The sequence below is a fragment of the Rhinopithecus bieti genome, unplaced genomic scaffold (genome assembly GCF_001698545.2).
Source record: "Rhinopithecus bieti isolate Rb0 unplaced genomic scaffold, ASM169854v2 scaffold_25987, whole genome shotgun sequence".
NCBI classification, from domain to species: Eukaryota; Metazoa; Chordata; class Mammalia; order Primates; family Cercopithecidae; genus Rhinopithecus; species Rhinopithecus bieti.
In genome coordinates, this window is record NW_016812078.1 from 1,509,745 (window position 1) to 1,534,430 (window position 24,686).

Sequence of the window (24,686 nt, forward strand, 5' to 3'; positions counted from 1 at the left end):
CACTCTCTGTAGCATTTAATAATGGAAAATTTAATTTATTTGTAGAATTATGCCTGTCCTACATCTTCTTTCTCTTATCTTTCTAAACTGATTATTTGAGTATTGGACATCTCGGACTGAATCACTAATCTTTGCTCTCTTATTCTTCACCTCTTCTTATTGCTGTTTCTATTTCTAAGAAATTTCCTTAAAATTATTTTCTACTGAATTTCTCATTAATAGTAACTTTTAAGTCCTCTTTTGTATTTTCTTGGAATATTTGATTATAAAGCTTCTTGAAACTGCCATTGCAAAATTATAACTGAGACAGTGAAAGAGATCTTACCTAAGCAACTCTATCTTACTTCTAACCTCCAAGCTGTCCGTGTGCATACCTGGGTGAAGGCTGAACTAACTTTGAGAGGAACTTAGTTTATAGTTTAAAACAAAGACAATAACAGTCCTTTCCCAAAACAAACCTCCTTGCCTGGGGACTAGACTGCCTTTGTGGGACTAGACTGCCTTTGTAGGCCTAACAAATTAGCCACAGGTTTCAAAATTATGGTTTAAGAGTCATGTAGCTGGAGGCTACAAGATTCTGACGCTCCCTAAATTGCTCCTAAGATCAGTGCTTGAGATATTTTGCAGACCCTGAACTTGATGGGTCAGCTGGCATCACCCATATTGATAAACTGGCTCATCTGATCTGTGGCCCCCACCCAGGAACTAACTCAGCACAAGAGGAGAGCTTCAACTCCCTATGATTTCTTCTCCGACCCAACCAGTCAGCACTCTCGACTCACTGGCCGCCTTCTACCCACAAAATTTTAAAAACTGATCCCCCAATGCTTGGGGAGACTGATTTGAATAACAATAAAACTCTGGTCTCCCATACAGCTGACTGCCTACTCTTTCTCTATTGCAATTTCCCCGTCTTGATAAATCAGCTCTGTCTAGGCAGCAGACAAGGTGAACCCATTGGGTAGTTACACTCTTATTCTTATTTTAATTTATTTTTAGCATTTTAAAAAATATTTTTTGATTGTCCTGCCCATTACATCTAATTCATTTTTGTGCATATGTTTGTTTCTATCTTTGTTTTTCACATTAGAGTCTTTTCTCAAACATTGGATGACTTGAATTGAAGGGTACTGATATGGTTTGGCTCTGTGTGTCTCTACCCAAATCTCATGTCAAATTGTAATCCCCATAATCCCCACATGTCAAGGGTAGGACCACACAGAGGTAACTGAACCACAGAGGCAGATTCCCCTATGCTGTTCTTGTGATAGTAAGTGAGTCTCAGGAGATCTGATGGCTTGATAAGCATCTGGCATTTCCCCTACTTGGACTCACCCTGTCCTGCTGCCCTGTGAAGGTGCCTGCTTCTACTTTACTTTCTGCCATATTGTAAGTTTCCTGATGCCTCCCCAGCCATGCGTAACTGTGAGTCAATTAAATCTCTTTTCTTTATAAATTACGTAGTCAAGTTTATTTCTTCATAGCAGTGTGAAAACTGGCTAATATAGTCACTCAAAAGCGGATGGGAGGCCCCATTTGCTTGCTCAGGACTTATAAATTTGTTGGTTGCTTTGCAGGGTGAATCGCCAGTTGTCAGTATCTCTAGCCCATTTCTTTTGCACTGATTGGCACCTCCAAAGGTGAATCATCTAACATCCTCAGACAAGGATATTACCGCCCACATTCTCAGAACAGTTTATTACAAGAGAAGTGGATAACTCAACATTCAGAATATAGGATTTCAATTAATCTTCTGTGTTTAGTGCAGTCACCACTCAACTGTGCTTTTGGTCTCCACATTCAGTCTCTGGTTCATTGTAGACAGTGATTAAATTTCCAGTCTTCTGCCAAGAAGACACAGGAGCAGCAGCCCAATTATATGTGTGACAGAGTCTGAGTTCTAACGGCTTTTCTCACAGACTTAGAGCTTGTGTTCCTGGTTTGAGCTCTACCTCTAACACGAACTTTTAGAAATATTGAACACCTCTAATTATGGGTTATTCTGCTGCATGAAGTAGCTCATCTTTAGGCTTCCCTCACTGCCACCATATGTTTCAAAAAATTTCTGGTCTTCAAGTTGAGTTATAACTCCTTCCTTTTCTTTACTGCTTTTAAGATTTATTGTTGTAATCTCCTCTCTCATCCTCCTTAACTTTGTGAATTTATGCTTCTTTTTTTTTTTTTTTTGAAACGGAGTCTCGCTCTGTCGCCCAGGCTGGAGTGCAGTGGCCGGATCTCAGCTCACTGCAAGCTCCGCCTTCCGGGTTTACACCATTCTCCTGCCTCAGCCTCCCGAGTAGCTGGGACTACAGGCGCCCGCCTCGTCGCCCGGCTAGTTTTTTGTATTTTAAGTAGAGACAGGGTTTCACCGTATTAGCCAGGATGGTCTCGATCTCCTGACCACGTGATCCGCCCGTCTCGGCCTCCCAAAGTGCTGGGATTACAGGCTTGAGCCACCGCGCCCAGCCGAATTTATGCTTCTTAAAATTTCCTTTACTGTAGTATTTTTATACAATGAAGTATGATATAGCAATAAGAATGCTATTTTTATAGCATTTGATCTATAATTAATATAATTAATATGGAGGAAAATAAGCCAGATACAAAAGAATTCATACTCCATTATTTCTTTCAAAACAGGAAAATGAAAATGAATCTGGAAAATGGATCTATGTTGTTGGATGTCAGGGTAACAAACACATTTGGAGTGACTGTAGTGATTGGCAATGGGATGAGGGAGTTCTTGGGATGCTTAGAAGGTTCTGTTTCTTGCTCTGTTTGCTGGTTACACATACATGTTCAGTGTTGAAAATTCATCAAGCTTTATCCTTACGATGTGTGCCTTGTTTTGTGTGAATTACATATACGGTTTACTTCAAACTTTTAAAAGTTATCTACTGCCATTTTAGTAAGTTCTGGAACACAGTAAAAGTCAATGCATAGATTGCATCTGTGATTTTTAACCTAAAGTTCCACATTTGCACAGTATTTCTTCCTAATTTACTATGTGTCTATTACTAAAATACCTTTTGTTTTACCTGGGGACATATTTAGAAAAGTCATGAAGCAAAGTTAACTATGCATTTCATATTTATATTCCTCTCAGTCTCCAGCAACATATTCTGCTTATGCAGCAGGTTAACAATGTGATATGCTTATGTGAAAAGGGTCTTCTTTCTAGCAATCAGGAAACTAGTTTGTTCCTAGAAAAAATCTTTTGATCTAACTTCATTGTAGGCATGACCTCTTCTAAATTTAGTTTGGTTTACCCCATGAACATTTATTTTCTTTAGATAAAAACTGAATTTCTACTGTAATCCCAGTGCTGTATCATTACAAAGTGTTCAAACGAATCTATTGTGCAAACACATTTATAAATAGTTTTAAATGAAGGTAAAATGTAATAAAGTACTAAACCCTGTAACTTTTTAGGCAAGTCTGTCCTGAATGCCTCTCCTTTTTTTCATTACTCTGCCATATACAACTGTACTTGAAACTGCCTTTTCAAACATTATAACAGTGACAAAATGATGACAGTGAAAGAGATCTGATCTAAGCAAACCCCCATCTTGCCTGTAACCTTTAAACTGCCCATTAATTATTCCTGGGCTTGAACTAAGCTAACTTTGGGAGACATTTATAGTTTAAATGATAATAGCCCTTCCCCCAAACTAAATAGCCTTTGTAAAGCTAATGAAAGACCACCATGATAGGAGAATGAAGAGCCTGAGTGTAGGCATAAATGCTTACCAGCTGTTATTCCAGAGGTCACAAGATTTGCAACTCCCCAATCACTCCTGCAGATAACATCACTATTGTGCAACCTAAGATTGACTTTCTCAGGTATCTCTTCAGGTTTTTGCATGGGATGGCTTCATCTGTGGGTTCCGTGGCCCTACCCAGAAGCTGACTCCTTGGCCCCCCAAACTATCCTTGAAAAACCCTAGCCTCTGAATTTTCAGGGAGACAGATTTAAGTCATAACTCTATCTTCTACCTGGTGTGACCAGCCTCTAATATCCTTTTCATCTTTTCTTTATTATTATTATACTTCAAGTTCTGGGATACATGTGCTGAATGTGCAGTTTTGTTACATAGGTATATGTGAACCATGGTGGTTTGCTGCACTCATCAACCCATCACCGACATTAGGTATTTCTCCTAATGCTATCCCTCCCCTAGCCCACCACCCCCTGACAGGCCCCGGTGTGTGACGTTCCCCTCCCTGTGTCCATGTGTTCTCATTGTTCAGCTCTTACTTACGAGTGAGAACATGTGGTGTTTGGTTTTCTGTTCTTGTGATAGTTTGGTGAGAATGATGGTTTCCAGCTTCTTCCATGTCCCTGCAAAGGACATGAACTCATCTTTTTTATGGCTGCATCGTATTCCATGGTGTACATGTGCCACATTTTCTTTATCCAGTCAATTACTGATGGACATTTGGGTTGGTTCCAAGTCTTTGCTATTGTGAATAGTGCTGCAATAAACATGCATGTGCATGTGTCTTTATAGTAGAATGATTTATAATCCTTTGGGTATATACCCAGTAATGGGATTGCTGAGGTAAATGGTATTTCTGGTTCTAGATCCTTGAGGAATTGCCACACCATCTCCCACAATGGTTGAACTAATTTACACTCCCACCAACAGTGTAAAAGTGTTCTATCTCAATCCTCTCTCAGCATCTGTTGTTTCCTGACTTTTTTAATGATCGCCATTCGTAACTGGGTGAGATGGGTATGTCATTGTGGTTTGATTTCCATTTCTCTTGATGGCGAGTGGATGTGGAGCTTTTTTCCATATGTTTGTTGGCTGCAAAAATGTCTTCTTTGACAAGTATCAGCTTCAGTATCCTTCATCCCTTTTATGGGTTTTTTCTTGTAAATTTGTTTAAGTTCTTTGTGATTCTGGATATTTAGCCCTTTGTCAGCGCGATAGATTGCCAAAAATTTTCTCCATTCTGTAAGTTGCCTGTTCACTCTGATTGGGTAGTTTCTTTTGCTGCTGCAGGAAGCTTCTTTAGTTTAATGGGCAGATCCCATTTTGTCAATTGGCTTTTGCTTGGCGGCTTGCTTTTGGGTGTTTCGTAGGACATGAAGTCTGTTGGCCCATGTCTATTGTCCTGAATGGTATGCTTGGTTTCTTTTAGATTTTTTTTTTTTTTTTGAACGGAGTCCTGCTCCTGTTGCCCAGGCTGAAGTGCAGTGGTGCAATCTCAGCTCCTGAACCTCCGCTCCCAGGTTCAAGCAATTCTCCTGCCTCAGCCTCCTTGAGTAGCTGGGATTACAGGTGTGCCGCACTATACCCAGCTAATTTTTGTATTTTTAGTAAGAAACTCCTGCTCAATGATCCACCTGCCTAGCCTCCCAAGTGCTGGGGGTTACAGGCGTGAGCCATCACAGCTGGACTTTCTTCTAGGATTTTTATGGTTTTAGGTCTTCATTTAAGCCTTTAATCCACGTTGAGTTATTTTTGTATAAAGGTAAGGAAAGGACTCCAGTTTCAGTTTTCGCAAATGACTAACCAGTTTTCCCAACACTTTTTAATAAAGAGTCCTCCCCATTGCTTGTTTGCGTTCAGGTTTGTCAAAGGTCAGATGGTTATAGATGTGTGGTGTTTTCCTGAGGACTCTGTCTGTTCCACTGCGCTTATTATATTGTTCAGTACCCGTACCATGCTGTTTTGGTTACTGTAGCCTTGTAGTGTAGTGTGAAGTCAGGTACATGATGCCTCCAGGTTTGTCTTTTGCTTAGGATCATCTTGGCCATGCAGGCTCTTTTTCGTTCCATATGAATTTAAAGTATAGTTTTTTTTTTTTTTTTTTCCATTTCTTGAAGAAGCGAATGGTGGCTTGATGGGGATAAATTGAATCTATAAATACTTTGGGCAGTTGGCCACTTTCCGATATTGATTCTTTCTTCCATGAGCATGGATGTTTTTCCATTTGTTTGTGTCCTCTCTTATTTCTTGAGCAGTGGCTTTGTAGTTCTCCTCGAGAGTCCTTCATGTCCCTGATAGAGTTGGATTCCTAGGTTTTTTATTCTTTAGTAGCATTGTGAATGGGAGTTCCCACTCATTGATTGGCTCTCTGTTGTCTGTTATTTGGTGTATAAGGAATGCTTGTGATTTTTGCCATTGAATTTGTTTCTTGAGACTTTGCGGAAGTTGGTTTATCAGCTTAAGGGATTTTGGCTGAGACAGTGGGAGTTTCTAAATATACAATCATGTCATCAACAGAGACAATTTTACTTCCTCTTTCCTATTTGAATGCCCTTTATCTCTTCCTTGCTTGATGCCCCTTGGTCAGAACTTCCAATACTATTGTTGAATAGGAATGGCGAGAGAGGGCATCCTTGTCTTGCTGGTTTTTCAAAGGGAATGCTTTGAGTTTTGCTCATTCAGTATGAACTTTTTCTTTATTGCAATGCCATGGTATCCTGAATTGGCTTTGTCTGTGCAGTGGCAGAGAACACATCAAGCAGTTATATCCTCAGTCTTTCAAGTCATAAACGAAAAAATCAAGCCTTTTTTTTCTAAAATTTCTTAAACTCTGTAATTCTTTCCTTACACTGTTTGCTTCTCTTTGCAGACAGTTTCTCTAAATTTGGGGCTGGGTCAATTGATTTCTACTTTTGGATGTCAATACTGTCCCCTCCTTTCACTGTTAATTTTTAAATTGAGTAAATGAAGGACTTTACTCTCCATTATAAAAGACAAGTTAGGAAAATACAGGTTGCAGATCTTAATCTTAGTATATTAATAATCAAGCTATCTTCTGTGAAATGATTGGTGTTATGTTGATGCTAATTTAAAATTAACAGCTACTAATGCTTGAAATGTAGATCATGTAGGATCCAAATTGGTTGCCATTAACAAAAAACCCCAATTCATTCTGGCTTAAACTTTGGGTTTAGGTTATTTTGTCTCATATAACAAGAAGTCTATAGGTAGGTAATAGAAGGTGAGGCTTTCCATCACTTCCCTGCTCTCTCTGATGTATTAACTTGTTCTCAGTTTGGCTCCCCTCCTTGGTTGCAAAGTGGATGCCAGCATTCCAGGTAGCATGTTCCAGTGTGAATAACACACAGAAGAGAAGAAGACAGCATTTCTTTCTGTGTGGTTTTTTCTTTTCTTCTAAAGGGAAAAAAAAATTTTCTTCAAATTCCCTCGCAAATTGTATTTAATTCTCTTTGCTCAAAATAACTCATCTGTTCATGTCTAAATCAAATCCACTAGTAATAGGATTGAGATTATAATAACTGGTTTCAACTAATCACGCGTTACTTTCTGACTAAGATAGAATCCCCTTCAATGAAGGGTGGATTATTGACAAATTCATTATTCTGTTTATAAGGAAAAATGAGTAAGACATGAATATTTCTTTAAAAAGGCAGGGGAAGGTAATATAATTCGTTACTATTTGATTCATTTCTTTCACTTCTTCTATGAAATCACAGACTTTTCTTTATCTTTCACCTGTCATGATGCTAGCAGAAAATTCATATTGTTACTGCAAAGGACCAGTCCAGGCCCAAGAGGGAGGGTTCATTGGACCTGCACAGGAAAAGAATTCGGGCAAGTCTATAGTTTATTAAGAAAGTAGAGGGACTAAAGAATGCTACTTCAGTCAGAGCAGTGGTATTGAGATGCTCGACTGAATACACTACAGTTATTCCTTGGTTATTATGCTGAACAAGAGTAGATTATTCGTGAGTTTTCCAGGAAAGGGGTGGCCAATTCCTGAAACTGAGGGTTCCTCCCCTTGTTTAGACCATATAGAGTAAAACTTCCTGACATTGCTATGGCATTTGTAAACTGTCATGGCACTGGTGGGAGCTTCTTTTGCATGCTGATGAATTATAATTAGCATTGAGAAACACCAGAGGTCATAATTAACATAGGAGCCATGAGGTGACAGAGGCTACTTTATCACCACCTTGGTTTGGTGGTTTTTGGACCTGGCTTCTTTACTGCATCCTTTTTTTGATCAGGAAGGTCTTTGTGACCTACCTTTTGTGCTGACCTCCTATCATTTGTGACAAGAATTCCTAACCTCCTGGGAGTACAGCCCAATAGGTCTCAGCCTTATTTTACCAGCACCTATTCAAGATGGTGTTCACTCTGGTTCAACTGCCTCTGACAACATCTCTTTCTCTCAACTTCTGTAGTAGACTCTTAACTGGTCTCCCTTGTCTACACTTTACTTCCTCTAATGTATCTTCCACATTATAAATGGTGTGCTACTGTGTGTGTTGTGTGTTGTGTCGCCTATGTGTATGCATGTATATTAATTTATATCTTATGCTTAAAACTTATTTATTTTTATCATGGCAATTATACTTAACATGAGATCTTCCCCTATCAATCTTTTTAGGTGTACCATACAGCGGTGCTAACTTGCTGTTCCAATGGTATAAAGCTTCAGTTGTGTAAGACCCCATGAATTATAAAAAAATCTGCTATATAATGAGCCGAATCTTAAATGCAACTTGGCCTTTAATCCAGCACTTTGGGAGGCTGAGGCAGTGTGGATCCAAAGTCAGGAGATTGAGACCATCCTGGCTAAAAGGGTGAAATCCCGTCTCTACTAAAATACAAAAAAAAAAAAAAAAAAAAAAAAAAAAATAGCCAGGCGTGGTGGCGGGCGCCTTGTAGTCCAGCTACTTGGGAGGCTTGAGGCAGGAGAATGGCATGAACCTGGGAGGCAGAGCTTTGAGTGAGAGATCGTGCCACTGCACTCCAGCCTGGGCGACAGAGCAAGACTCCACCTCAAAAAAAAAAAAAAATTGGCAACTTGGGTCACTCTCAATCTAACCTTCTGTGTTCCAGGCACACTGATCTTTTTTTTTTCCCTCCTGGAACACACCTAATTCTCTTAGTTCTTTCTCAAGGATCTTGCACATTTTCTCTTCTTTCTGAAACACTCTTCTCTTTTCTTTTATTTTATCCTCCTTACCCACACCATCTAAGTCAGAGCTCAATTCAAGCATCATTTCCAAAGAGAACTTTCTCTGAGTGTCCATTCTAGATCCAGCCTCTACTCCAACAGAGGTCTTGTAACTATTTGCTTCAGTAAAGTTGAGGTTTAGTTACATCTAGGAAAAAAATACAAATAAGAGTGGCTTATACGAAATAGGATTTTATTTTTCACTTATATAAAAAGAGTCAGAAGTAAGCCAATCAGGACAGCTATAGCAGCTCCATGTCATCAAGAATCCAGGATTTTCTTTTATTCTGTTCCATCATCCAGAAGGAAATTAATATGTTTTACCCCAAATATATTTCTTTGACATATTATTAAATGGCTGCCCTTTAGCCAGCAAACAGAAGTACAGAGGTGGCCTTACAAAGCTCTGTGTGTGTGTGTGTGTGTGTGTGTGTGTGTGTGTGTGTGTGTGTGTGTGTGTTGGTGGGGAGGGGGCGGACAATTTGCATCTGTAGAGAATCTCCGTTAATGCAGCTATGCCCTTCCCCCTCCTATCCCCTTCCCAGATTCAGGAGAGATTGAGAGTCTGACATCTATAGAAGTCTGAAAAGAAACATTTACCATCTGTTTTCTCTGAGGGAGGTTCCATCCACATAGCAAGACCACCTTTGCTAGCCAAGTTTCTTCCTTTCTCTCTCTCTTAAGCTGTCTAAACCTGATAAACCAACATAACCTGTTTCTGGCCATGCTATGAGTCTGCATTCTTTATTGTGGCCTCAGGATGGCATATAAATTTCTATAACTCATTGGAAAGTTGGTTCTTAATTCTGAAGGCTGCCATTATACATGTTAAATACATTTGTATATCTTTTCTCCTATTAATCAATTTGTCTCAAGTCAGTGATTTTTAGCAAATCTTTAGGGGGCCAAGAGCCTCCCCAATCCTTAGCACCTGACATTCATCCTCAGGGTCAATGCTTCATCACAAGATTGCCCTTGCAGCTCCAGCCTTCCATAGTTGTCTCTATTCCAGGCAACAGGGAGGAGAGGAGGTAAGGTCAGAAGCTAAATTTTGAACTCCCAGCAAAATCCTACCCCTGAAAAGAATTTTTCCAAAAACCCCACCCAATAACCAATAGCGTCTACTAACTTTTTTTTTTTTTTTTTTTTTTAATGGAGTCTTACTCTGTTACTCAGGCTGGAGTTTAGTAGCATGATCTTGGCTCACTCCAACCCTCTGCCTTCTGGGTTCAAGTGATTCTTCTGCCTCAGCCTCCCAAGTACCTGGGATTACTGGCACCCACCACAATGCCTGGCTAATTTTTGCATTTTTAGTAGAGACAGAGTTTCACCATGTCGGCCAGGCTAGTTTCAAACTCTTGACCTCAAGTGATCTGCCTGCCTCAGCCTCCCAAAGTGCTGAGATTACAGGTGTAAGCCACCATGCCCAGTAGAACTTCTGCTAACTTCTTTCAGCCATCTATCTCTTCAGGAGAGTCTTTTATCCATGCCTCTTCGCAAATCTGTATGTGTATATATATGTGTGTGTGTATACACATATATATGCAATTATTTGAGCACATATTTGTCTATGTGTATATATATGTGTGTACATATGTGTATGTATGTGTGTATATATGTATATGCACAAATAATTCCTTCCCAAAATTAGTTCGGCCTATGCCCAGGAATGCTATGCCCAGGAATGAACAAGGATAGCTTAAAGGTTAGAAGTAAGATGGAGTCGATTAGGTCTGATTTCTTTCAGTGTTATAATTTCCTCAGTTATAATTTTGCAAAGGTTGTTTCAATTATAATAATTGGTTTCAACTAATAAAGATTTATTTCTAACATAAAGATAGAATCCCCTTTGATGAAGGGTGAATTCTTGAACAAATTTGTTATTCTGTTTATAAGAAAAAAAATGAACAAGACATGAATATTTCTTTAAAAAGCAACAGAATGTAATATAATTTGTTTACCATTTGCTTCATTTCTTTCACTCCCTTCGTTGAAATCTACAAACTTTGTCTTCATCTTCACTGTCATGATGCTAGTCAAAAAATACTAATATTGTTACTGGAAAAAAGCTACATACATAGAGCTTTTTAGCTGAATATATTGCTGATAATGTAAGGACCTGTTACTGAGGAAGAAATAGAAGAAAGAGAATAGGCAACTAGCAAGCTTTACCACCTAAGTCTCACTATTCATAGTTATGTATTTGTGTGATAACAATGTTTGTTTTCCCCTTCACAGTACAGCTCATGGAGGGGGCCTCTATCCTGGCACCTAACTTATAGGAGAGAATAAGCATTTGTTGAATGAATGAATGAATTTGCCTATCTATTATGTAATATTTTTCTCAATATTAACTCTCACTTGTTCTTGTAATTTGAGTCATATAAACTACTTGTTCGATGGTTCTGAAAACTGGACAACATGGACTGTATGAGATTTAGCCAATACAGATATAAACATGTCTTCCTTTTAATAAAAGACTCTGACAAAAAATTCATGTAAAAACATTTCATAGTTCAACTGAAATATACGCAAATATTCCAGCTTCTAGAAAGTACCTGACCCACCCTCAACTGCTTTGGCATTCCAAGTCCGTCTTATATTAATATTCATATTGGGTTTCAAGAGAGGCATTTTGCTAAGTTTAAACCCTGCAATAACTCATGAGCTAAAAAAAAAAAAAAAATTAATCAAGCACTAAACTTTGTGGACCCAGTTCATTTACCCTTGGCAGAATGCAGCTTCCAACAGAACAGCTTATATAGCTGATTATAAAAGCTATAAGAGTTCCCAGGACAGACGATGAGTCCAAGAAAGAAAAAACATCCCAGTAGTGATCTGATGATTTAACTGTTGAAGACTGAGATGTGTAATAACAGATGTTCCTTCCTCCAAATGCAATTTTAAAAGCCAGATGGAAAAATAACATGAGACAAGCATATTCTTCAATTTAACAAATTTCAGGTCCAGTTGAGAAGAATTTGGGTGAGGATAGGTGTAAAACACTAGTCAAGGATATTTTCAAAAATACAGAATTATAATGTCATATGCATAGCATTCTGCTAGGTACTAGACAGCTCATGCAGCCACAGTGTTTATATTATTCTGGCTCAGAATGATTTCTTTGCTTTAATTTATGAAAATAATGTACTAACTAAAGAGAGTCTGGAGTTCACCACTCAACTACTCATGAAGAGAGGGGTTGACAAAGGAAATGACATAATTTCTGACAATGTAAAGCTGGTAACTTGACAGGGTCACTTTTATCTTCCTCATCTTAAAATATGTGCACATCTTAGGTAATGAAAACAGAACAACCACCAGAGAGAGTCTGAACCATGAATATCAATGAAAAGGAAGAAGCAAAATGGAATAAACAAAATAAACACCCTGCCCTCACAAAGAAACTCACATTCAGCAAGTCCAGTACACTGTGCTCCGGAGATTTCAGGCATCATGGGGGCTACAATGGTGGATAAAACAAACGTGGTTCCCATACTCAGGACTTCATATCTTCAGAGGAAGAAAGCCCAGAACCACCTGATTTGCAATTGACGTTTCATTCATCAGCACAGTGTATTTAAAACAAGAAAATGACGATGATAATCATGATGATAATAAAACAACTTCTAATCAGTTGCTGATGGAAACTGCTTCCCTATTGCCCTGGAAGGGTGGATTTGAAAACTAAACACCTCATTCATTAAAGTGCTTAAGCCTCAATAGCATAAGTACGTGCATAAGAACCCAAATTCTTGTCCTTGTTGGGCTGTGTGAGATTTTATTAATTTCAATTCTCAACACCATTTTGGGGTACACAGACTTTGTTCATGTATCTTCTTCATGGTAAGCTGAGTAAGTAGAGCAAACTGACAGGACCCCAGTTTGCTGAGGCCAAGTTGGCATGCTGGGAGCGTGCACCAGCAAACCTCACAGAGCTGCTGGGGACAGAGTATTCTTTTGTTCCACATAGGATTTTCTAACATTGTCTAACTTTATTTTCTGTTGACAGAAGCCACTGTATTTCATCACTTTATTAAAGTCATAAAAAAGAGCAATTTTGTATACTCCATGGGTTCTTTATTCAGTCATTTTCAGGCCCCAGGTTGTTCCATAAAAAGGACTAGATGAACCATGCTTTTCTCACAGATGCTGTATTTTCAGAGGAGGACATACAGGCCCACCCCATAGGCCAAAATAAGCCATAACATGCATTACTCATACAAAGACCACAACAGAAGACTAGAATGCTGTTGCTTTTTAATTTTTAGATGAACCAGTGAGCAGCAAGATATATCTCATGTTGAACAACCCATTGCTATGATACAGGTCACCTAGGCTCATGTTTGAAACTCCAGCAGTATTGAGAGAAATAATAAATTCTTGCCAGGAAGATGAAGTTAGCATAATTTTTCCCTTTGTGTTGAAACAAGAATGGAAAGAGGCTAAATATAATACTTCAAAAAATAAAATTCAAAATATCATTCTATAATGAAACTAGAAGAATGTAAGGAAATTTTAGCTTATTCCAGTTTTCACAATCCACCACATAGAACAGAATAGAAATTACAGTTTGAATAGAAAGGAGTATCTCTCTCAGTTTTCAAGAATATACTCCTTGTCAATGCAAAAGTACTGCTTGCAGAAATTTTAAATACCGCTTTTGGTAATAGGGTTGGCTGACAGCATGAAAGGCCCTTTCTGTGATGAGAATTTATTGGTTTAACATAATTAACTGATATATTTTCTCCCTGTTCCCATAGCTGAATGTAGCCCATCCTATCAATAAACATTTTGGTCTACTGTTTTCACATTTTCTGAAAAAACCTATTGGACTAGCATACTTTAAAATCAAGATCTGTTATTATTTCTCTTGTATTTACTAGACAGTCAACTCCAGACATTTTTTTTTTTCTGAATCATCAGAAAAACAGATTTTGAGGCTTGTAGACTCACTATAATGACATCATTTCAGAATCATCATTATAGAATGAAGAATGTCCAGTTCTCCAGAGATAATAAGGACACTACTTTGCCATGAATTCAGGAAAGCATACTTGGAATGGCCATTGTGATTTAAAATTACAAGAACTTTTAATTTACAATGATATCACTGGAAAATATGTATCAAGTTAAAAAATGCTGATAGGTGTTTAAAACAAGAAAAAGGGCTGGGAGCAGGAGTGCGTGCCTGTAATGCCAGACTTTGGGAGGCTGAGACAGGAGCATAAGTTGAACCCAGGAGTTAAACACAAGGCTGGGCAATAAAGTGAAACCCCTGTCTCTACAAAAAATATAAAAAAAATTGTCCAGGCATGGTGGTATACACCTGCATTTCCAGCTACTGGGGAGGCTAAGGCAGGAGTATTGCTTGATCTGGGGAGATTGAAGTTACAGTGAGCCATGATCCCACCACGGCATTCTGGCCTGAGTGACAGAGTAAGATCCTGTCTCAGGAAAAAAAAGAAAAAGCCTGCATCTCACCTCCTTTGATCACAGTCTTTTTATTTTTGGTGCTAATATCTAGAAAGAACAGTTTATTTAGAGCAAACTGGGTGGCGCTTAATTATTAAATTTGCAAAACATACAAACACAATTTTATCTTCCTGACAAATTTTTGCCATTAGACTATCTGATAAAATTAATAGTCATGATTTGCATAATTCATGGAGCATTTAAGTATCTCATTAGGGAAAAGTAAGTCGTGGGCATAAAATCCAGGTTAAGTGATGGTGCTGTGCTTTAAGTGGATTCACAGTTTGACAGGGAAAAGTAAACTTTATCAAGAAAAACAAACTTTACAAAGCTTACCTGTGCTGAAGGGATTCAATACAAATGAAATAATGAAGACTAGCACTAGAGATTGTGAACCCACCATCTCTGTCTGAGACAGGTCTCAGTCAATTTATAAAGTATATCTTGCCAAGGTCAGGGATGTGCCCCTGACCCAGCCTCAGGAGGTCCTGATGTGTGTTCAGGTGGTTGGGGCACAGCTTGGTTTCATACATCTTAGGGAGACATGGACATCACTCAACGGGACAACTCAAAGAGGGGAGGGGGCTTCCAGGTCATAGGTAGATAAGAGACAAAGGGTTACATTATTTTGAGTTTCTGATTAGCCTTTCACAGAATATACAATTTATAGGAAAAGTCACTGATACCTTAGGCTGGCTTAGTGATACAGTAGGGCAAAGGAGGCAATCAGATATGCCTTTGTCTCATCCCTTTGAGCAGAGGGATGACTTTGAGCTCTGTCTTCCTTTGTCCACAGAGAATTTCCTCATGGGCAAATTGTGAGGGCAGTGTGTAGCTTTTAAAATCTTCGTAGCTATCATACTCAGGAATAGAATGGGAGACAGGTTTGCACAACGTAGTTCCCAGCTTGATTTTCCCTTTGGCTTACTAATTTTGGGGTCCCGAGATTTATTTCCCTTTCACAAGATGGTAGGTAGGTATAGCTTGTAATCAGGAAAGGTAGACAGAAGTGTCACCCAGACTTATTGGAGAAGATAACTAGATATTTTTAAATAAAATTTTTGTTAAAATAATTGTAGATTCGCATACTGTTGCGAAACAAAAAAATGGGTTTCTTGTGCACTTTTCTGCTTTTTCCTAATGATAGTTCTTTGCAAAAAACTATAGTATAATACAACAATATTTTTTTTTGTTTGTTTGTTTGTTTTTGTTTGTTTGTTTTTGAGACGGAGTCTTGCTCTGCCGCCCAGGCTGGAGTGCAGTGGCCGGCTCTCAGCTCACTGCAAGCTCCGCCTCCCGGGTTCACGCCATTCTCCTGTCTCAGCCTCCCGAGTAGCTGGGACTACAGGCGCCCGCCTCGTCGCCCGGCTAGTTTTTTGTATTTTTTAGTAGAGACGGGGTTTCACCGTATTAGCCAGGATGGTCTCGATCTCCTGACCTCATGATCCGCCCGTCTCGGCCTCCCAAAGTGCTGGGATTACAGGCTTGAGCCACCGCGCCCGGCCAATACAACAATATTAACATTGGTACCATCAATGCTTTTATTCAGATTTCCTCAGTTTTCTCTATACTTTTGTGTAGATTAAGTTCTATACAGCTTTGTCACATGTATAGGTTCATGTATCCATTACCAGTGTAAAGGTACCAAATAGTTCCCATGCCACAAAATCCTTTCTCTTGCCCTTTAATTACCACACACACCCATTCTCTATTCCCATCCATGAACCCTGTCAATCACTGATCTGTCCTCTCTAAAATGTTGTCATTTCAAAATTTGATATAACAGGAATTATATAGGATTTAATCTTTTGAGATTAAGGTGTTTTTATTTTTATGCTCCATAATTCCCTAGAGACTCATTCATGTTGGGTAACACTACTGTTGTGTGTTTCAGTAGGTCACTCCTTTTCATTGCTAAGTGGTAGTCAATGGCGTGAATATGCCACAGTTATTTCACCTGTTGAAGGACATTTTGGGTGATTCCAAGTCTTGGATATTACAAATAAAGCTATTGTAAACATTCTGGTACAGATTTTTGTGTGAACACAGTTTTCATTTTGGGGGATAAATGCTTGAGAATATAATTGCTGGGTTACGTGGGTAATTGTGTGTTTAGTTTCTTTCTATAAGGGAAGTGGATTTTTAGTTTACATTAAGAGCACTGTGTTTCCTATGTTTAGTTGTTATATCAATGACTAAAGAAAACTCCCTGGGGCCAGGCAGTGTGGCTCATGCCTGTAAACCCAGCACTTTGGGAGGCCAAGGCAGGAGGATCGCTTGAGCCCAGGAGTTCAAAACTATTCTGGGCAACATAGTGAGACCTTGTCCCTACCAAAAAAACAGAACAAAACAAAGCAAAACACACAAAAGAGAGAGAGAGAGATAAAATAAAGGAAGAAAGGAAAGAAGGGAAGGAAGGAAGGAAGGAAGGAAGAAAAGAAGAAAAGAAAAAAAAGAGAAAAGATAGACAATCCTGGTGCTCTCGTTAAGCAATGAAAATCACAAACATTTTTGGGATTTTAATGGAAGTTTCAGATGATCTCATCAGCAAAAACATCATCACCATAATTATTTACTTTCACTAAATCTGTGTTGCCCACTATTTTAAGAGTCTCTATACATTAAGTCATTTGATTCTTAACACAACATCAAGATATAGGAATCTGAGGCACAGGGACATTAAGCACCTAAAGTCACAAAGCTAGTATATGGCAGCGCCATGACTCAGACATAGGCACTGTGATTTCAGAGTCCAAACAAACATCCCAAACAGCATATTGCAATCAATTTCAGGTGTATCCCTATAACTCAGTGGACTTTATTGAGATGTATTTCATATACCATAAAATGTACCCATTAAAAATATATAGTTCAGTGTTTTGGAACATACTGAATTGTACACCATCGCTACAATATAATTTTAGAATATTTTTGACACTCCAGCAACAACACTCCAAAATGAAATCCTGTGCACATTAGCAGTCAGTCCCCATTCCCCTTCCCCATTCCCCCACCTCCAGCCTCAGGCAACTGCTAATCTGCTTTGTATCTCTATGGATTTGCCTAGTCTGGACACTTCACATAAACAGAACCATACAATATAATATTTGGTCCTTTTTGACTGGCTTCTTTTACTTAACATGATGTTTTCAAGGTTCATCCATGCTGTCACATGTGTTGGTACTTTTTTATTGCTAAATACTCTTCGATGTAGGATTATACCACATTTTACTATCTGTTCATTAATGAACATTTTGGTTGTTTTTACTCTTTGGCTATTATAAATAATGCTACTATGAACATTCACTTTTGAGTTAATATATAGATATATGTTTTCATTTATTGTGGATATATACTCAGGAGTGGAATTGCTAAGTCATAAGGGAACTTGTGGAACATATGGGAACTGTCAACACTTACATTGTCCTTTATATCTTTTAGCCATCTTAGTGTATCTTGGTGTGGTTTGATTTGCATTTTCCTAATTATTATTGAGGTTAAATATCTTTTTAACATGTTTTTTGGTTCTTTGTGTATCTTTAGAGAAATGTCTTTTCAAATCCATTGCCTATTTCCTAATTGGGTTGTCATTATATTGCTGAGTTGTACAGGATTTTTAGGTATTCTAGATAAAAGTCCCTTGTCAAATGTGTGACTTATATTTTCTCCCATTCTGCCAGTATTTTTTTTCCATTCTTAATGGTTGCTAGATAAAAGTTTTAATTTTAATGAAGTTCAATTCATCAATTTTTCTCTTGTCACTTTTGCTTTTTGAGACATATCTAATAAGCCATTGCCTAACCTAGGGTCACAATGATTTGCTCCTGTTTAAGTTTTAGGAGTTTTACAGTTATTTGTTCTTAAAGTTCAATTTGTTATCTATTTGTAGTTAATTTTTTGTATGATTGAGGTGGGGTCCAAATCCATTCTTTTGTATGTGCATATCCAGTTGTTCCATCATATTTGTTGAAGAGATTATCCTTTTCCCATTGAACTGTTTTGACAACCTTGTCAAAAAATCAACTGTTCATAAATGTGTGGGTTTATTTCTGAACTCTCAATTCTATTCCATTGATCTACATATCTATCTTTATGCCAGTACCACACTATCTTGATCACTATAGCTTGGTAGTAACTGTGAAATTTGCAAGTTTGAATCTGCAACTGGGTTCTGTTCTTTTTTCTTTTTTCAAAATTGTTTTGAGTATACTGGATCACTTGCATTTCTTATACATTTTATTATCAGTTTCTCTATTTTTGCAAACAAAGTAAATCAAACAACCCAGCTGGGATTTTGATGAATTAAATCCTAGTTGAAAATAAATTGAGCCTAGGGAGTAGCTGAAATGTTCGATGCCCCAATAGTAAGATGCTCAAAATTGTGTGATGCTTGTCTTCATCGAAAACCTAAAATTGAGGTTTACATTCAATTTAAAATGGAAAGAACATCTGAATCAAATCCCATCTGGGATGTTTTGTTGTAGATTCAACAAAATTAAGTTACTTTGTGTCAAAGGACAAAAGGGATCTTACCCTACGCAGTTCATTCTTAGTAGAGGTCTAGCTTCTTTTTTCAGACTTCTTTGCTGTAACTGTACCTAAGGTCTCACTGATGCAATTACCCAGTTGGTGATAAAAAGCACTGTGCTCTGGCTGGTCTCCAGTAAGTACACCTGTAACACCAATGAGGGACTGGTCACCTCTGAAAAGGACAAGGAATCCACTCCTATCAATTCCTCTATTTCCTTCTTTCCTGCCAAATTTTATAACCTATCAGAAATTCTATTTAGTTTCTTTAGTCCTTGGACAATCTTGGAGTGCTAGGATTGTCTGGTTTGAAAGTTGTTTCACAGTCATTGTATTTTATGTTTTAGAAAATTGTAGCATAAAATCAAGGTCTCTTCATCCAAATTCTTAGAGTTCCATTAGTAATTAAATATCTACCCATGTGACCATGTTAACAAGTTATTAATTCAGCCTATAACACTGTAACATAAAATTGATTGAAAAGCTGCTAAAATACACTAGTTAGTATAAAATGTAACTAGGAAGAGAGAAATCCCAATTCCCTTGTAGACATTTGCTTCATAAGTCTGAGTCACATTAAATATGGATACATTCAAATCTCTATATTTAAATGTCTGGGTTTTATATTACTTAAATATTTTTCTTTGGCCCACGTCTGTAACTCATCTTCCTCTGACACAGGATGATTGGTCATGGGGAGTAGATTCAGCTTGTCCATTTGGTACTCTGATGGTGGTCATCTACTGTATTGCCTCTTCCTAAGTGTCTTCACCAAGGAATTCCTGCTGTCCCATTCTCACTCTCTGCTTAGGCCCTTTGAGAATTTAGCCTTTTTGAGAACTGAGGAGAATGCTTATGGGTGGATGTGGTAGCCTTGGTGTCAATAGAGAGTAATAGGCCATAAATAAAAAGCAATGATTTAAAGCTAGACAGATCTGGATTCAAGTCATGCCCTGTATTCATATATTATTCATGCATTCTTGCACTCTATTTGTTTTAATGTTCAAAATGGAAATAATAATGCTGCGTTCACAAGATTTTTCTTAGGAAGATAAAATAGATATGAAGCCATAAGGTAAGAATTAGGTGTTTTAGTACATTCCAGTTCCCTTCTGTGCCCTTTCTACTGATATAAACTCAAAGGCACCAACCATAGCTGAACAGTGGTTGCTACAGACTGAATATTTGTATTCCTCCAAAATTTATGCATTGAAATCTAAATTCAAATGCAATGGTATATGGAGGTGGGACATGTGGGAAGTGGTTAGATTATGAGGTTCCGCTCTAAGGAATGGGATTCGTTCCCATATAAAAGAGGCTCCAGGGAGTTCTCTTGCCCTACTCTGCCATGAGAGACTGAAGTGAAGAGATAGTCATCTCTGAACCAGAAAGTGGGTTCTCACCAGAAACTGACCATGCTCGCACCCTGATCTTGGACTCCCCAGCTGACAGAACTGTGAGAAATAAATTTCTGTTGTTTATAAGCCACCTACCTAGTAAATAGTGTTTTGCTATAGTAGCCCAAATGGACTAACACAGTGGTTAAAAGTAATTGCTCAGAAGTCTTCACATTACATGGGGCACTTGACTTTTACACTTAAAAGGAGTGCATTTACTTTTGCAAATCATACTTCAGTAAAGCTGATTTCAAAAAGTGGGGTACTTGAAAGCAAGTTCAACTCAGAATGACTCTAGATCTCTCCATCGACCTTCTTTTCTCTGTAAGGTATGCACATCATCTTTTTACAAGCACTGTGATTTTCTCAGGCAAAGATTGGAGAGTGACTTGTTTACAAAGAATACAAAAGACCTTTTTTCAACTGCTTAGACTCAGAGTAGTCTCCCTTTACCCACAGGAAATATGTTTCAAGACCCTCAGCAGGTACCTGAAACTATAAATAGTACCAAACCCAAGTGCTGTCAACTGAACACATTTCTGTTTGCCTTCTACCTTCAAATTTAATGCCTTTTCTATCTTAACTAAGCACTCATCTCACGCTGTGACCATAACTTTTGTAGTTTGAGGTGTGATGGCAAAAGTAGGCATCATTTTCCCTTCTAATTCCTCCTGAATTTATTTCTCCTCCTTTATAATTTCAGAGAAAGAAAATGTGTTCTTACTGTAGACCTTAACCTCAGCATATGATGTTTTTTCCTTATTAAATTGAGAACATTTACCTTTTCACTTAAAGCACTTAAAGCACTTCTCTTTGGCATATCTGAATTGCCAGCATCACTACTCTTACAGTTTGGGGCCATCGTTAGGTACAATAAGGGTTATTTTAGTACAAGCATTGCGCTGCAGCAACTGATCTGATAACCAAGCTCCTTAGTGACTAATAGGCGAGTAGTATCTATGGTGTGGATATGCTAGGCAAAGGGATGAATCATGTCCCAGGTGGGACAGAGAGGGATGACACAAGATTTCATCATGCTACTAAAAATGGCATGCAATTTAGAACTTATGAATTGTTTATTTCTATGATTTCCCATCTAATATTTTCAGACTGTGGTTGACCAAAGGTAACTAAAACCAATAAAAAACAAAACCTTTAATTAAGGGAGAATTACTGCATCTTATGACTATATATACACATATAAACTTTGATTTTTAAAGTTAAAGGTTAGTGTGCGTTGAAGACATCTTAGGTTGATCATTGGGTCCGAGTTATTCCTTCCTCACTACTCTGCAGCCAGCACAGGGGTAGCCTAGAATGAGTAAGATGGTTAGGTCAGTATGTTTTGCTAGTTGGTCACCATCCTGGGAAAGATATAATACTTGGATGCAGCTGAAGCAGATGGATACATATTTCAAATGGTATGTATGCTATATAAACTCATGATTCTCTCATGAAGAACAATTCAATAATATCAGCCAACAAAATGCACACGCTTTGTGTAAACCTCACTATATTTTTCAGTCTGATGATGATCTCATTTATATTTTTGTATACATAATGGGATAGTTCTCACTCCTTGTCATTATACTCAATCTGTTTACTGGCTATGGGATCTCTCTCTTCTTTTTTCTTAAGAGTGTGTGTGTACATGTATTTACCTTTCCATTGAGGTGAAAATCTCTTTCTAGCACTGTTACAGATTTTACCATATGAGCTGCTTTATGCTTTTCTCTACTTACCAAGATATGCTGGATTTCATCGGCTGAAGGGTTTATTTTCCCTTTGAAATTGTAAGCCAGAGGAATTATTTTATACCAACAAATTTTCATTTTATTTTTCTTGCCTAGAGGTATTCTATGATTTATTCTTCTTCTGGTTATATGATTTAAAGATACAATGGATAAAACACACTCCAATCCATTTTCTTCCTCTGCTTTCTTTTTCTGTAAAGCAGCTGTTATTTATTTTTATATTACTAATCCAGGGCAAACTCGTTTCTGCTTTCAGTTCCCCAACCTTGAATAGTCAGTATCTTAAACATTCCTCTGATAAAATAAGGTCTAGGTTTCCAATAACTCTGTAAATCTTTGTGTCCTATATGTTGAATCACTCATCAACTAAAATCATTCAAGTCAACACTGAAATCAGTTCATTTCGGGTTGATGAGGAAATAGTTGATCTTTGATGGTAAAAGCAGTTACTGAGATCTCAGTGTGGGCCATTTTCTGTTCCCTGCAGTGAAAGTTGTTTGATTCTATGAGTCAGGTGCCCTGACTGGCATTTCTCTCCCATTTCTGCCTGCCTTAATTCCACCATTATTAAGATAAAGCTCAAATATTATCTCTATAAAACCTCCTCAATATGTCTGGAACGTCTTTTCTCCATCTGCTGATTTCCCTGTACTTCTTGCTTTATTTATCCTTTATGGCACCTATCCTGATTGAAATTATAATAGTTGCTTATAAACATGTTCTACCTTCCCCCGCACTAGATTATTAAACTTATTTAGCAATATAACAAATATCTCTAATCTACCATCCAATGCCTCAAAGTATTCAATATACTGCCTTCCATGTATTGGTCACTCAATACGTGTTTATTGAATGGGTACGTGGATATCAAAGTATTTTAGGTAGAGCTTTTCTAATGAGGTGATATTTGTGTTTTAAGAAAAAAATCTGATGTCTCAAACTACCTTTGTAATAATTATTCAAATGCTTATCATCAAATTGTCCAGATAAGTATAACCCACATAAACTCCAGAGCTCTTGTGGGTAACTGTCAGTGTGTCCCATTTAAAGAACTATGTCTGAATCTGAAAGCTGTGAAGAATATCATAAACTTTTACTATATCCTGAAGAGTGTCACAGAAGTTTTACACAATACATCATGTAAGACTTCCTAAAAATATTCTATCTTTCTCCAAGATTCTCATCCATGGTTTCAACTAAGAATATTTTATTTTCTGCAATGAAGTTTTTTACAATTAGGATTGCAAAACTACATACATTCAGGTAGATCTGTGCATATCATTATCTATTTGGAAAACTGTCTGTAGAATTGTGCCATGTACTCTCCGTCCAGCCATATGCAGCAGCCCACAGTCATGCTGTTCTCCATTCATTTATACATTCTCTACATCATGTTACCTGCACACAAAACTCCTTAAACATGGCTTTAAGCCTTTTTTATGTTAGTTTGATTTAATCATTCCATAAGGTATACATTTATCAAAATATCACAATGTATAAGCCATTTTTAACCCCCTGGAAAGTGTAATTCCTTGACTTGGCACCCTTTCTCTTAAGAATTGATGTCCCTTGCAATTCTGATAAATAAGAGTGTCTACCTCCAGCACTTTGGGAGGCCGAGACGGGCGGATCACGAGGTCAGGAGATCGAGACCATCCTGGCTACACGGTGAAACCCCGTCTCTACTAAAAAATACAAAAAAAACTAGCGGGCCGAGGTGGCGGGCCGCTGTTAGTCCCAGCCTACATCGCGGAGGCCTGAGGCATGGAGAATAGGCGTAAAATCTTCCGGGGGCAGGCGGAGGCTTGCAGTGAGCGGATCCGGCCACTGACTCCAGCCTGGGGCCTGGGATCAATGATTCGTTGCGAAGACTACGCGCGGTCTCAACAAAAAAAAAAAAATAAAAAAAAAAAAAAAAAAAAAAAAAATAAAAGACGTGTCTATATATTAGGACAAAAATCCAGAATGAACCCTCTACACAACACCCTAAATTTACTTTCTGATCCCTAGCAGGAACAGCTGTATATTCATTCATATACTCAATACTTTAGAACATACTGGGTACAAGGAATCATACTCTATGCTGAAAATAAAATCATCAGTGATGCTGTCCTTGCTTTTAAGGAATTTAAAACCCAAGTATGGAACCCAAATAAGTAAATCGACAATCATGAAAGTACTATTAGGAGCATAAGTAAGGACTGCTATAGAAATACACAAGTGAACTTATCAAGGCATGCAAGGAAGATAAAATAATCTATGGAAGTTTCATTCATTTATTTAATAAGTTAATATTCAGCTGGATCTGGTACTAGGTGCCATATTAACAAGTCTGTATTTTATCCAGAAGGAAATGTGGAATTATTAATTATCTTTAAGCTTGCATGTGGCATAATCAGTTTGGTATTCAAGAAAATTCTAAATTACTCCACAAGTAAGGTTTTATTGGGATAACAAAGGGAAAGAAAAAGAGTAAAAAGTTATTAGAGGTTATTGATCACAAGGAATAGGATGAACAAGGAAAGAAAATTCAGTGACAGAAAAGCAAATAAATAGGAGCATACTAAAAATTCAAGACTGGTTAAAG